The sequence below is a fragment of the Lygodium microphyllum genome, chromosome 19 (genome assembly GCF_053477565.2).
Source record: "Lygodium microphyllum isolate KBCC chromosome 19, Lygodium_microphyllum_v1.1.10, whole genome shotgun sequence".
Taxonomy (NCBI): Eukaryota; Viridiplantae; Streptophyta; class Polypodiopsida; order Schizaeales; family Lygodiaceae; genus Lygodium; species Lygodium microphyllum.
The window spans coordinates 131,449,720-131,465,865 of NC_141153.1; positions in this window are offsets into that span (position 1 = coordinate 131,449,720).

The following is a 16,146-nucleotide window of genomic DNA, read 5'->3' on the forward strand; positions in this document are numbered from 1 at the left end:
TTCCACTAGTCACAATTTAAGCTGTGTAAAACCTGTGACCAAGTTTTGGCCTCCCAGTTACCTGTCCCAAGCCTATGACTAGATCCACCATGAAAATGACTTGCCACATGGATCATGACTTGCTCTGATACCAATGTAAAATAGCTCATTCTCACAACAAGAAAAATACCTCAAAATACAAGAAATACACCATATGTGCCAAGAAACCATAGCCAAGGTGGCTAGGCATGAAATTATATTGCCGTGGAAGGCTGAGAATCATAGATGAATGCTATAGCATGAATACTCACCTCATGCCAAGGTGATATGGTACGCACCCCATGATCTTGGTGGCTAAGAGTATGCACCCTCTTAGATGGTGGGAGGAAGGAAACCTCAAATCGTGTATTCTTCAAAATAGCAAAAGATCCTTCACGTGTTACTTCTTCACCTTTTATATTTAACCCTAGCCTACCCTAGACTAAGGCATTAGACTCCTGGTAGTACTATCTTTCATAGCTTTAGCCTCCATCCATTTGGTGTAGTAATCACTACAAACCAGAATATACATGTTCATGGTGTGCTTTGAAGAAGCTTTAATTGGGCCTACAAAACCGATCCCCCACTTCTGGAAAGGTTTTAAGGGAAGCATAGGGCGACCTTTCATGCAATCTCGTAGTTGAGACTAACCCTCATTAGCACAAATCAAATAGGATTTAGCAAATTGTTAACCCTCAAATGAACAAGGTGGAAAAGTCAAAAAATCTAAAGCAGAAGACAAGGCAAAGGCAAAAGTGAAACTGAAGATGAAGGTGCGCCAAGAAGAATTTGGAAATACAAGAAAAAAGCGCAAGGCGCACCATGATTTATTTTAAGAGTGCCAGGTCACCCGTGCAATTTGTAAAAGTAGATGGGCAGTAGGAAGGAAGCTAGGAAGATAGGAGGACAATGGGAAAAAGGGCCTAGCGGCCATGTAAAAAAGAAGATAAGGGGATGACCACCCAAAAAAGATTTAGGGTTTTGTATATAAAGTTGAAAAGTGAATGAGAAGCTCATTCTTATGTGTGGCCAAAAGTGGCTCTCCTCCTCTTCTTCTTCTTCTTCTTCTTCTTCTTCTTCTTCTTGCTTGCTTGAGCTTGTGCTTAAGAGAGGGAGTATGAGAGTGTGAGGGAGTGAGTGTGTGAGGGTGAGGGACCGGGGAGGAGAAGCTCTCCATCTTCTCCTCTCTTCTTCTCTTCTCTTCTCTTCTCTTCTCTTCTCTTCTCTTCTCTTCTCTTCTCTTGCTCGAGGCAATGGAGCTTGGAGCGCAAAGCTTGAGGATGGAGCTTACTTGAAGCTTGCACTTGGATCATGGAGCTACCAAGTGCTCGAGAGAGGAGGTAACTCGATCGAGCATTAAAGTAAGCTTACTACACCCGTGGAGATGGATGGCGCATCAACTATGTGAGAGGTAGCCATTAGTGCTCGGCTTGGAACATTGAAGCAATCAGTGGTCCATTGGTCTTGGCGGTTGATTGCCTCGACATTTTGGTTCTATTGTCGGGGGACCAATGAATTCAAGCCTTGAGCACTTGCACACTTCAAATCAAGCATTGAAGTAAGGTTTTTCTCGAACCGGTGCTTGAGGTAGATAGGTAGGAAGTAAGGGAGTTTGAAGAGGTATTTGATCTCCTTAGCAAGTAAGGGAGTTTGAAGAGGTAGATAGGTAGGAAGTAAGGGAGTTTGGAGAGGTATTTGATCTCCTTAGCAAGTAAGTTTTTGATTTTTTGGATTTGAAAAAGCATGTTGGAGTAGTATAGGTATTTGCTTTGTGATTTGGATGCATTAAGGTAGGAAAAAACAAAGAAAAATAAGAAAAATAAGCATTGGGGGTTCTATTGTCATAATAGGGCAAGAGGGTTCGATTTGCTTGTGCCGATTTGCATTTTGGAGTTTATTTGCTATTCCAAGTATATACAACTCTTTTCCTCTATCCATAGCTTTGATCTAGAGGTGCATGCAGTATGCTGTGACCTAAATCGTGTGTTTCAAGTGATTTATTGTTGCGTCGGCCAAAATTGTGCCGCATTCAGCCCCATCCAAGGCCGAATGCGCAAGAAGCCTTTGACTTCCCAAAAGGATAATGAGCACCACAGGCGCAATGCTGCTCATGATAAGGCTGATTGCTCAACAAAGCAAATGGTAGAATCGTTTAAGAGCCACAAGCAAATCTTTTAGCCAATGCCAAGTCCACCTAGGAGTCCCAAATCTCCTACACTCTTTTTCTAAACGGACACAGAAAGCACAACAGTAGTCGTCAAGTGCAGCTACTCAATCCCAGTCTCTATATCCATCTGAGCTTCCAAATGTCCAAGATGTGGGACATGACACCATCCTTAGCTCTCAGCCTAAGGATATGCTTGTGCAATCCACTATGACTACCTCAATTAATGCTCGATCTGCATAAGTGAATGTGCAAAGGGCAACAAAAGACATGGCCACTTCTGATATGCTTAAGCACTTGACACCACAGTCTACCAATAGTGGCTAGTCCGCCGAACTAGCCATTACTACTTTCAATTAGGAATCACAACAGTCACAGCCTTTGGCCGTGATGACGCCCCTTGTGGAATATGTCCTTATCAATTCACCTATGGAAGAGGTGTCGCAACCAACATCCTTGACACCTCCAACACTTCCAAAGCACCTAAATCCTAGGCTTGAGGAAAAATCTGTCAAAGATTTGGCCAAGAAGATGGTGCATCTGGCCAATGAGCCAGAGATGAAGTGCCTGATGAAGCTTGATCACAAGCTGGCAGCTATCACATGTGCATATGTACATGTGGACATCGGAAGGACAATACCAAAGCATACAAAGCTCATAGCTGAACCCTTGACATGGAACGAGCAACAACATGTTTGCTTCCGCTATGCAGCTATCGTCGAAGAAGTCATGAAGGAAATCCCAAAGGCCACACCTAGAGCATTGCACTTGATACCCTCACTCTATATGGCTCAATGTGAGATAAACAAGGAAAGGCTTTAAGCCATCAAATGAAAAGGAAAGGGACAATGTAAATTTGTGCATAAATGGTACTCCAACCAAAGTTTGGCAGCCTAAATTGGCCACTGACTAATGACACTTGCTCAGCAAAGGAAAGCCCTGAACATCAAAACATGATCCCACATACCTTGCCCCAACCTCATTAAGAGTGTTGGCAATGGTCCACGAGGTCCAACTTTCTGCCACTGCCCAAAAACATCCCTTGTATGATAAACTACTTCTAGAAGAAAATCTACACATGGCTAGCAAGCTAGGAGTAGGGAGCATGGCACTTGATGTTAGCGCATATGTCTTCTGCCTCACTCAAGTCCCCGCAATCCTAGATCTCTATGCTTCCCACCAATACAACCCTGACTTCTTTAGCTGGTTTCATCCAATCTCATGTGAGAGGAATCCTAAACTATTTCTTGGTTCTACACTTGAGTCATCCAAACCTCGTGAGCAAGAGAAAAACAACTCTAAACACAACACCCACTCAGATAAGAAGCAATGGAGGCATGTTCCAATGGATAAGGACAAGAGTTTAAGGCAAATGCCTAACCAGGAGCAATTTTCAATGCAATTGGATGAGGGGATAAATACATGAGAACTAGCTGAAGCGCTTGACTCTCCAAGAAGAGAGGCAATTGTACCCTCACAACCTCACGAGGCTGTTCAACAAGCTGCAGCTATATCCCGTGAGGACACACTAGAGAAAGAGAATGTTGAGGTCCAACCAAGCACGTCAACATCTGACCTAGTTCAAGGTCCTGAGTCCTTAAAGGATACACCACAATTGCCCAAGAAAAGGGGAGAAAACAACGAAAACAATGGTAGTTGCTCATGGCTGTAGACACCAAGAAGGTTGAGACCAAGAGCGTTGAAGAGCTAAGGAATAAAGCATGGAGTCCATCCACCAATGAATCCATTGCCATCTCTCATAGGAGCTGTGAAACCTCAGACACATCCGTGTGCTCTGAAAAATCAAAGCAACTATTAACATCATCGGTTGCTTGCAACACTCAATCCACCAACAACAGAACTTGCATTGACCAATCAAGAGTACATACAACACTGTCACAACAGGGTGACAAGACTATACCAATCACATCTAAGGAGAACCATGACACAATAGCAGCAAAGCCTTAGGAAAAACACAAAAACCCCGAGAATATAAGCAATCCTAGCATTGACCAATCTTGCTCATCTAGGCCCACCAACCCCCCAGTTATGCATAAGCCTAGAAAAACTCCCAGAGCCTTGCAGGAGATAGCAACCAAGCAAGCCTTCATAGAACATAGAAGTGTCACAGATTGCTTGGCTGAGTTGGATACTAAACTCAAAATATTTACACGTGTTTACGTCCTTGCGGACATGGGCACATTCCCTAGGGATCAGCTTGGGGAATACTTGCCATGTCCCCTATCCTAGGAAGAGCAAGAATGTCTTAACGAGCACTATGACACACTCCTACATAAGCACATGCAACTCATCTCTAATGAGGAGAATGACAAACTACGTTTAACTGTGACATTCAACGAAGTAGTTTTACAACCAAGTCTCTTAGAGATAAAGCAACTAAAGTGACAATCAGAGGGTCAATGTCAATTTGAAAAACGTTGGTTTGAAAACCGCATTACAATGGCCGAACTAGGAGCCTGTTTTTAGAGGAGCGATTGGCCAAATGGCGGTCTCAAAGAGACCCAATCTATGTGGCACCAACTTCCTTTCAAGTACTGACTGCCATTCAAGGTATGGACTTAGCCGAAACTAGCCAAGAGAACTCTCTGGTTGTTAAGGTTCTCACTAAGGAAGAGCTACATGTTGCAAGTAGACTTGGACAAGGTACCATGCTACTCGATGTTGCAAAATATCTGTTGTTATTGAGTAGGCTGCTACGAGTATTGGATGTGTGTACCACACTCCAGTACAATCCTAAGTTCTACAATTAGTTTTTATCCTCATGAAGTGACATGGATTTATAAATGTGACTATGTATAGATAATACCAAAAAAGCAAAGCCAGCACACACACAAGCAATGATAATTAAGTGTAGGTGATATGCATTGAAGTCAACACCATGGGATTCAAGTAAGTGATGTCTCTTTGAGCTACACCTGTTCATTATGGTTGAAGCATATGACTTGCATGTACTCTCATGAGTTGCCAAGTGAATCCAGGACGACACATGTCTCTGGATGAAAGCGTTCAATGTCCAAGTCACCACAAGACCACCAACCCCACGAAGAGCCATTATGAAGAAAGCAACATAAATACCAAGAACAAAGAGCCATGATGAATGCCCCACTTGCTGGTGGAAGAGAAAATCACCCCTACAGAAAGCACACATTGCATTTGAGCATGGCCCAACGCATGGCCATTTGCTACTCTCTCTTTCTTGGCCAAATTACTGTACATCCGACTCATTGCAGGTGCTACCTCAATTTACCGATGTCTCACATGTTAGAAAGAGGTTTGCAAAATCTCAAGTGTATCTCTCCATCTCAACAACTAATCCTCTAACATCGAGGCTAGTAACACAATCATCTTTGTAATATCCATTTTTCACAACATTTGGATCTCCACATTTCTTAATCCAAATGAAAGGCTGATAGCCTTAACATACTGCAATGGTTGCATTCATTTTATCCACACAAAAAAAAACCAAAAAAAGATAAAAGAAAAGAAAAGAAAAATAAATAAATAAGAAATAAGAAAAGAATCACCCATGATCACATCACAGCATCTAGGGGTCCTCAAATTAGGTATGTTTAGTGACCTTGGTCGGCTCGCTCTGTCCCTAGTCCCCTAGCCCTTTACACATCACCCACAATTGTTCAGGGCACATCAAGGGCAGGACATACCTAGGGAGCCCTATCACCCTGAACCATTTACACAATTCTTTTTCGCACTCCATCTCAGTGCCATTGCAATCAACAGTGGTAAGCAAGGCATGGAAGGCCATGGAAAGTACACTGTACTCTTCAACCACTACATGTAGCCACCAACTACAAAAAGCTAAGGTATCAATGAGCTCAATTATGCTACATCATATTGTCAAAATCACAAATGATGTTTCAACAAGCCTTCAAGTGTACTTCTCCTCAACATCAACTATTTTTTCCACCCCACCGAACCCTTGCTTCATCCACCCATTGCTACGAGAAACATACTAGTAGACTTCTAACTACATAATATCTAAGTATGACATGCACTCACATAATATCTGCACCACGATATATACACAGTTTGGGCCCTCAAGTCCATGACAATACTCTCAGCTTGCTTAGAGTTTGACCTATCTCCCAAACTAATCAAACTACGTCTTGTACACAATAAGAAGACTAGCACTAACCCCTAGGGAGAGACCACATATGCGAGGTTTTCAATTGCAGGTATTGAAGACTCCAACGAAAGTATTGTCAACCCTTCATCAACACTCAACTCTAAATTCTTATCCTTTATCATCATGCAAGCCCACCAATGAATCGTCACACGCAGAATCCCTAGAACACCAACACCTATGATAGACATGAGTGCACCCCCAACAAAGAACAACCCTATCAACAACTACAACAACCCTATCACCATCAAATCCTACCACCAACGACCTTCATCTGCACCACCACCAGAACTCCTCCAAGGCAACTATTGACGTCCCTTCCACCCAGTCTTTGGTGTATGCCAAAGCCTACTATCTATGATGGTGAATACCATGGGACTAACACTCATCTAGGAGGGGGTAATGTTAACCCTCAAAGGAACAAGGTGGAAAACCAAAAAATCTAAAGTAAAAGATAAGGCCAAGCCAAAAGTGAAACAAAAGATGAAGGCGTACCAAGAAGAATTTGGAAACACAAGAAGTGCAGAAAAGTCTTAAATCAAGGAGAAAGGCGCACGAGAAAAAGCGCAAGTCAATACTTTTGTAAAAAAGCGTGGGCACACCATGATTTATTTTAAGAGTGCCGGGCTCTCACCCATGCAATTTGTAAAAGTAGATAGGCGGTAGGAAGGAAGCTAGGAAGATAGGAGGACAATGGGAAAAAGGGCCTAGCGGCCATGTAAAAAAGAAGATAAGGGGATGACCGCCCAAAAAGGGATTTACGGTTTTGTATATAAAGTTGAAAAGTGAATGAGAAGCTCATTCTTGTGTGTGGCCAAAAGTGGCTCTCCTCCTCTTCTTCTTCTTCTTCTTCTTGTTGCTTGCTTGAGCTTGTGCTTGAGAGAGGGAGTGTGAGAGTGTGAGGGAGCGAGTGTGTGAGGGTGAGGGACCAGGGAGGAGAAGCTCTCTATCTTCTCCTCTCTTCTTCTCTTCTCTTCTCTTCTCTTCTCTTCTCTTCTCTTCTCTTGTCCTGCTCGCGACAATGGAGCTTGGAGCACAGAGCTTGAGGATGGAGCTTGCTTGAAGCTTGCACTTGGATCGTGGAGCTACCGGAGTGCTCAAGAGAGGAAGTAACTCGATCGAGCATGGAGGTAAGCTCACTACACCTGTAGAGATGGATGGTGCATCGACTATGTGAGAGGTAGCCATTAGTGCTCGTCTTGGAACGCTTGAAGCAATAAGTGGTCCGTGGGTCTTGGCGATTGATCGTCGTCTCAACACAAACTGATATGCATTCTTTAAAACTGTAGGCTACCACAACCCGGCTCGCAAAATCTTTCAACCTATAAGTTCTCCTAAGAAATGCCCTCTTGAAACACCAACATGAGCCTCTTTAAGGACTTCCCACCATTATTCCTCCTTTAGTACACACAATGAAACTATACATCTGATGACCTGCTACATCATCAAGTAAAGAATCTATAAAAGGAAGCAGAAACGAATTTGCAAGCATGGCTGCATTTAGCTTCCGATATTCCTTACATACATGGATTTTCCCATTCTTCTTTGGAACCACAATAATTGGAGATAGCTAAGTAATCGTACTAATGGGCTTAATGAATCCAATCTACAACAATTTATCAAGTTCTTCCTTGACTTGTTTTGCATACTGGTTTGGCATCCTATAACGACAATGCACAACTGGTTTGGCATCCTTCTACAAATTGATTTGATGCTAACATATCAATATTCTCCCAGGTAAAAATATCAGCAAGTTCCCTACACAAGGCCATCAGCTCTTTCTTAAATTCAAGATCAACAAAGTTGCTAACCATAATAGGTTTAGGGTCATCAACAAAACCCAAATCCACTTCTTCCACTTCATCTTCTATAACACAAGCTGAATGTTGCATTGTATGTTCAAATTATGCCTCTACCTCAATTATAGCTTTCTTGGCCATTTCCTCCTATTCCTTAGCAATTTGAAATTGCTCTACTGTTTGATCCTAAACATAATGTGCATGTAGGACAAATTTTTGCAAGTCTGGATCTATTTCATGAACGTTTGTTACAAAGCACGTAAACCCTACACATAAAAAACAAGAGAGTATGCATGTACTATCTTCTCCACATCTATTTCAAAAACAAGGACTATTATAGGATTAGCTTGGAGGAAAATATATTCCTTGTCATCCTCAACTTCAGGAGCTAAATTAATTGTTTGGGCCACTACCGGCCAACTTGGCTTAACCAACATCTTCCCTTGAGTACAGACTTTAATCTCCTTTTTGCCATGCAAAATAATCACAAATCATGAACCCTAATCTTGTTTCATATTGGCCACCTTACACCAAGGTCTTCCAAGCAACATTTGACAAGCATCCTCAAACTTGTCCATTCGCAACACTACAAAACTCCACTTGAATTGTGGAGTTTTTATAATCGACCACCAATTGTTGAGTAGGGATTACAACACAACATACGGATCCATGGGTTCTGGACCTAATTCATGATTGCTAAGACTCTAACGCTATTCATTCAACTTCTGTAATAGGTTTTTCTTGAAACTAGGAATCAAGCCTAGTTCAAGTGTCAACTGCAATGATGATGTAACCAAGGCCTAGAATAATGCTTTAGGTCCACCTACTTTAAGTGCTACTATTTTTGAAACACAACATTTCCTCAATTGAAATTCATTAGGATTTTACCTAGAGAATCCTCCTCTTGAACCTCATTGTCTATTTCTATAGATCTTTCTTGCCTTTGCAGCCATTGTACATGACGGATTGCTTGATTTTAGACATCTTTTGGAACTTCCCAATCTAAAATCTTCTTCTTTTGGGCTCTTGTCATAGCCATTGCCTTAGGATCCTCTTGATAGTCTTCAACTACCATACAAGTAGAACAATCACACCGAAGATGAAACTACATTTTGTATCCTCATATTCTGCAAAGCCTGACATGTCTGCTTACTCCTCAGAAAAATATGTAATAATTGCAGTGACTAGCATTGGTGGTTGTAGATGAGGTGCTCTTGTTGACCGCCATCCTTCATTGCAATTCTTTGTTATCGACATTCCTCTCTCAACTCTATGCCTAACTCACAATTCACATTGTGGCCCCACGAAATGTCCATCGACTCTACAGTAGTGAGAAGCTCCTTGCTACCCCTCCATTGTCTCTCAAGGTCAAGGGGGCCATGCTAGTCTATTCCTAAATCTTTGGGATCCTCTAAAACTCCTTTGCATCCTGTTATCTACAACAACACACCCCTCTATTTTGATATCAATATAGGGATAGACAACTGTGCAATAACTTGCTTAATGTTAAGGGTCGCTCCCTTGCCAGCTTTTTGCATGAGCCTTTTGGAATATATGAGTGACAATAGGCTCTCAAAATGTAATAATCCTTTCCTCTTTACTATCCCTCTCAATGTAAGAATTAACTAACAGGGCTACATACAAATTCATGCATTCCTTAGAAAATTTCTTAGGCCCCCTCGAAATGTAGCTACTAAAGAGCACTAGGATGATGTCCAATGTATCTCAAGAATAAAAGGAAAAGAAAAAGCAAAAGTAGAAGAAAAGAGAAAACAAAGAAAATATCCACACTAAGCAAAAGGAAAGGAACAAAGAGCTTTCTCATGTAACATTAGAGTGCCACAAATATCGCACCTAGGGATTCTCAAGTTAAGTGCATCCGGTGGCCTCGGTTGGCAAACTCCAGTGGGCCTAACTCCTAGCCCTCCCTACTCCCCTACTTCACACTTAGGGTGCATCAAGGATAACAGGACATACCTAGGGAGTTTTGCGCTCATCTATAGTTAGACCTATCTCCCTAAGTCACACCCACATCACCTCTCCTTGTACACAAACTGGGTCCTCAAGAGTGGGACAACACCATGGGCTTTGACCCAAATCCCAATTCTATTGGCATAGACACCATGCACTGCACAATGAGGTAGACACATCCCCAGGTAGTGCACTTCCTTTTCCTTTTCAGGTACATTCAGCAACCTGTGATTAACCATCGACATCGGAGGCCCCCCATTACCCACTCAATCTATCCTTGGCCTCCACAACCTCTCATCCATTTTGTTAGGATTCTTCTCCACAGCTAATCTCCCCAAAGCCCCATCATCGATCCTCCACATGGCAAACCTTCAACCACCTAAGCCCTCACCAACAAGTGCCATGGGACTAGCACACTCAACTAGGAGGGGGGTAATGTTAACCCCAATGCAAAGAAAGCAAAAAGAAAATTAAATAGACGCAAGGCAAAGCAAAAAAGGCGGCCCGTGATGACCAAAGAAATAGAAGGGAAAAAGACCAAAAGTGCAAGGACAACCTTAAAAGTTTAAGGCAAGTGTGAAAGAGGAAATGTGCATTTTAAATGCCAAGGTGCACCCTCAATTTTTCTAAGAGAGTGCCAAGCTCCCTCCTGTGCAATTTGTTAATGTAGACAAGTATGAGTGAAGGCACAATGTAAATAGGAAGGGAATAGGAAAATAGGACCTAGGCTAAAATGGACGATCATGTAAAAAAGGGATGGGTCCCCAAAGGGATTAGGGTTTTGTATAAAAAGGCAAAAAGTGAATGAAGAAGCTCATTCTTATGTGTGGCCAAAACTAGCTATCTTCTTCTTCTCTTCTTCTTGCTCTTGCATGTGCTTGTGCTAGAGTGAGGGAGTGAGGATGAGGGACCGTGGTGGAGAAGCTCTCCATCTTCTCCTCTCTTCTTCTTCTCTTCTCTTGTCTCGTGTGCGGCAATGGAGCTTAGAGCTTGGAGCTTGAGACTCAAGCTTACACCTTGGATCGTGGAGCTACCGGAGAGCTTGTGGGAGGAGGCAACTTGATCGAGCATGAAGGTAAGCTCACTACACTCATAGGTGTGAGAGCATGTACAACTATGTGAGAGTATGTGGGTCTTGGCAGTCGAGCGAGAAGCTCCCACAAGTACTAATGGCAACATGAAGGAGGAGACCTAGAGCTAATAATCACAAATGTCAATGAGGGATTAGCACAAAGTGCCAATGGGTTCCTAGAGCCCTACTACATGCTTAACCACACTATGTGGGAAATCAATGGTTACACTTTCCTAAACCACCCATTAAATCACCTTCACTAACTGGTGCCAAGTCTCCAATGAACTCAAAAAGGAAGAGAACTAGATCTAAATGCAAAACCCAATTAAAAACTAAGCTAATTATGGAACCCAAACTAGCCAAGTGCATCTAAAAAAGGCCAAGGTTTATTTATTAAAAGAAGACATTTGAACCTACAACACCCAAACTACAACTAGCCAACGCAATTAGCTAACTCATCAAAGAAAGTAAAGATGTTTAAAGGAATATTCATTCAAAAGCTATAAATGAAATGGCAACATTTTTGTGATATCATCTAATCCAAATAAGAAAATCCAAGACAGAGATAAATGGAACAATAACATTCCTATGGACGTCATCTGATCCATAAAAGGAAATCCGAGATAGGATATGATAGAATCATTGAGCACTAATAACAAGCAATGACAAAAGGCAGTTGCTAGTCCAAAAAAATGCATGAAGTATCCTAAGTTTAAAGATCCTTCATCACACAAGAAGAAGTAGAAAACCATGTAGTAGCCACCTTGTACCACCACTCAAACCACTAAAATGGATCAGAGAGGGGGAAAATTATCAAAGGCCCAACAACAAGAAGAGGAAATCGCTATCAAAACCAAGTCCAAATTTCAAGGCATGTGACTATCTATGAGGATCAATCCAAGGATCCAAGTAAGCAATCATCCTAACTCCTACAATTACCAAATCCATAAATGTTACAGTTCCTACCTCTAAATCAAGAGTGGAATTATAGCAACTATCACCCCTAATTGTTGCTAACACTACCTTGCAACCATTAACACCCAAGAAAAAATCTATGAACAAACCTATGGACCCACCAAAAACATTGTAAGTTGATGTTGTCAGTCCCAAGGCCAAGGATATCTTACAAGCTAAAGAAGAGAAAACAACCAAGTTAAACAAGAATCTTGACAAATATTTGAAGGTAAGGAACGAGGACCATCATCAAGTGTGTACATCTAAGCCATAACCCCCAACTATCTTCAAACCAAATCATACTCGATGCTCAATTTATAGTTTGGCAATGAAAGTCACAGAGAGTATTGAGTCACAATTATCAAATGCTTTGTCTAGCTCAACACTTCATGCATAAGGTCTCACAATATCATACGAACTAATTGACATGGTCATGGCTAGTGAAGATGTTGTGAATATAACATCTTGTTGGAAAACCACATGAGAAATCACAAGCACATCTTCTTGACTAAAAGCACAACTATTTAGGAACAATTATTGAAGATGATGACCGAGAAGAAGACTAGAAATCTTCAATGCATTCCACCATATGCACCTATCACAAAACTTTAAGATTAGTCTCAAGTAAAAGAGCTTCCCAAAGATCCCACTTAATGAGCCCCACTTTGTGGGAATGGTACAAACATTAGGTCAAGAGCACCTATGCCAGTAGTCATCTCATGACCAACATTGCCTATCAAGGCACTTCAGTACAGTTTGACTTATTGTAGAACCACTTTCCTGAGGCATTTTTAGATTAGAGCATGTTATTTTAGGCACACTTGTCCACAATGTGCAACTATTTTTGGTTGTACTATTATTATTTGACAATAACTGAGAGTGAGACTTCACTACCATACAGATTGTAAAATATCTCATAATCAAACAAGAAGAACCATAATACTGTGGAACCATAGGCACACTTCCCTAATATATTTTTCATATTAGAGCACATTGCTTTAGGCACGCTTTGTCCACAATGTGCAACTATTTTTGGTTATGCTATTATTTTTTAACATTGATGGAGGGCAAGACTTCACTACGATGCAATTTGTAAAATATCTCAAAATTAGATGGGAAGACCCACAATAATGTGAAAGTATAGGCACAAATCTTCTACTCACTTTAGGAAAAGTGATCCAACTAACATAAGGTATATAGATAAATTAAAAAGGACAAGTTAAGAGACAAAAATGTGGATAGGATACCCCACTTATGAGAGGAAACCCTAAAATTCAACCCTATTTTTAAAAGCCAAAAAGTGAATAGAGGAGCTCATTCTTGTATGTGCAACTTTGAGAGCAATCCTTCTCCTTACTTTCATCTTATCTTCTTGTGCACCTTATTGCAAGCAAAGGAGGGTGAGAGTGTGAGTGTAACTAAAGGGCTTAAAGAGTGAAGCTCTTCTCTCTTCTTGACTTTCATCTCTTTTTTTGTTTCTTCTTCCATAGCTTGGAAGGTGAGAGGTAGAGTGTGAGATTGAGGTTGGTACTTCTCCTCCTTCTCTATATTTCCTCTATTCATTGGAGTGCTTGTAGATCGGATTGGCTGCAATGGAGTAGTGGGAGCAAATTAAAGGGCAACACTTGAATTGTGAAGCTATCGATAAATCTTGAAAGGCATTTGGATTACAATGCATAAACGTTAGATGGATCTACACATCTACAATTAAAGTGCCAGTGGTCATCATGACCTTCGCATAGCCACTAAATCACCATTTATAATATTTAGTGTATTGTGTCTACTTATAGCTAGCATTGTTATAGCACCAACTATTTGCTATAAAAAGTTATGTATTTCTTGACTCAGTAGGCCACTTTTCTTTACATTATATATTCTCTACACTTAGTATACATCGAATTATGTGAGAAATAAAAAAAATAAACCAACAAGAAAACATTTTGGCCTCCATCTCTCTTCTTCTGTTCTGTAGGAAGCTTCTCCTCTTATCTAGTGTGCATGATCAGTGCATTGATTCCAAAAAGTCCCCTGCCACACAAGTTTTGTTAACTCTTACCTATGATGTCAAGGTTCCAAAAATAAACTTGAGGACCAGAGGAGATATAACTTCTCAAAGATCCCAAATATTAATGCTAAGAGTCAAGAGTGAATCTAGAAATTTAAAGAACTCCTTTGAGGCTTTGATCAAGAACTTCAACAATAGTCCTAACCCTACCTTCATCACCACTTTTAACTAGAAACTACTCATAATTTTGCTAAAACATAGCAAACAAAATGTGAGGTTAGGCTCCATGAACTCTTTTTTGATGTCAATGACGTGATAGACCATGACACCATGGTATAGCTCCATCTCCATGCAATATTGCTTCCTTCTTATTGCTTAAAGTTGCATGAAGTCATGGTGGATAGCCAGTTTACTTGCTATTCCTATCCTTTCTCTAGATCAAAGATAAAAGCAAGAGAGAAGTGGCTAGAGAGCACGTGGTGTTATAGTTGTTAGATAAATTTGATATAATCTTTTGAAAGTTCACTATGATTACCTTAGGCACCACAAGTCCATGAGGCATAATTATTATTATTCTCTCATCTATTGTCTAGGGATATGAATCTATATAATTTTGTCAAATTTGAGAGCTAGGCTCACTCTTGTGCAATTTGGCATATTAGTTAGTGTTAAAATTAGAAGATCCATAACCATTATAGAGGTTGTGGATAGGGCCTATTCAGTTTACAAAGATTGTGTCTATAAGCCCACTGCGAAATGGCCAATGTGCAATGTAAGATAGAGGATAACTAGTCACATGAAAGAAAGGGGATTGCATAACTATAAGGCTCTCCAAGAAATGATTAATAATATTGCTATTTTGAGGCTTGGGTAGAGAGAATGTGATGGGCACTTTGTGAGCTTTCTTTTTTCCTTCCTCTACTAATCACAACTTCTCCCATTGTAGGCTGAAGATCACTTCACATTGCTTTTGCAATCTCTTCATGGTTGATGGCACTCAGCTTGACCATTTTGGAGTAATCCATATTTATGGGGGATCCCTAGAGCTTCTCCTCATTGTCTTGCTTGCACCTAACCAGCTTCATTAGAACTACGCTTGCTAGTCTTACCTTGTGCATGCATGTACATTGGGGGAAGGTGCCATGGATTGATGCTATTAACTAGCAGTTAAAGCAATTAACCACACTTAAGAATATATTGTTAGGGGTAAAGACACATGTGCCTAGCCACTCGTGTATTACTACACTAGCAGTACCCGCATACATGTACACTGCAGGTGGTGGATGGCCATCATTGTCACTTCATTCTTTATTCTTTCAGTGATATTTGAATAAAGGGAAGGCCAGTCACACATTGTGATTGTTGTAGTTCCCACATCTTATGTGTGTATGTCTCTCTCTCTCTCTCTTGCTCTTACTCCTTCCACCTTAGCTCTTGCTTCCACTTGTATGCTTCCACTCCAAGCTCACTCCCTTCAACTAGTATCAGAGCCAACCATGCGAGGAGCTTTTTCATCCTTTGCTTCAGTGCGGATTCAGAAGCTTCAACTCAAGGTTTCATGGTAGCTCCCATTGTTTCTTTCTCTTGAGACATGCATTGAGTATTTTCTTCTTCTGGCTTGTTCCAACTTGCTTCGCACTTGTTGAGGACATTCCCAAGCTTAGCTAAGCCTTGTTAAGTGCTTATTGAGTTGAGGAGCAGCCATTTTATCCATTTTGAGTAGATATAGAGCATACTATAAAAGTCGTGGACAGATATGGTAGCTTGATAACACTATCATATTTTGGCCGTAACTTTTGCATATGGTATTGGATTTAGGCATTTTATGGCTAGAAACAAAGAGCATTACAAGAGCTAAAAATCTAGGCACTCATACAGTTGATTTGTGTAATTTTTTGTTTTTGTTTCACATAGAATAGAACAATTTTGGTTTGGATCTCAAAGATTTCATTACTATAATAACAAGACTAAATGCCATTTATTTGGATAAAGCATATGCCT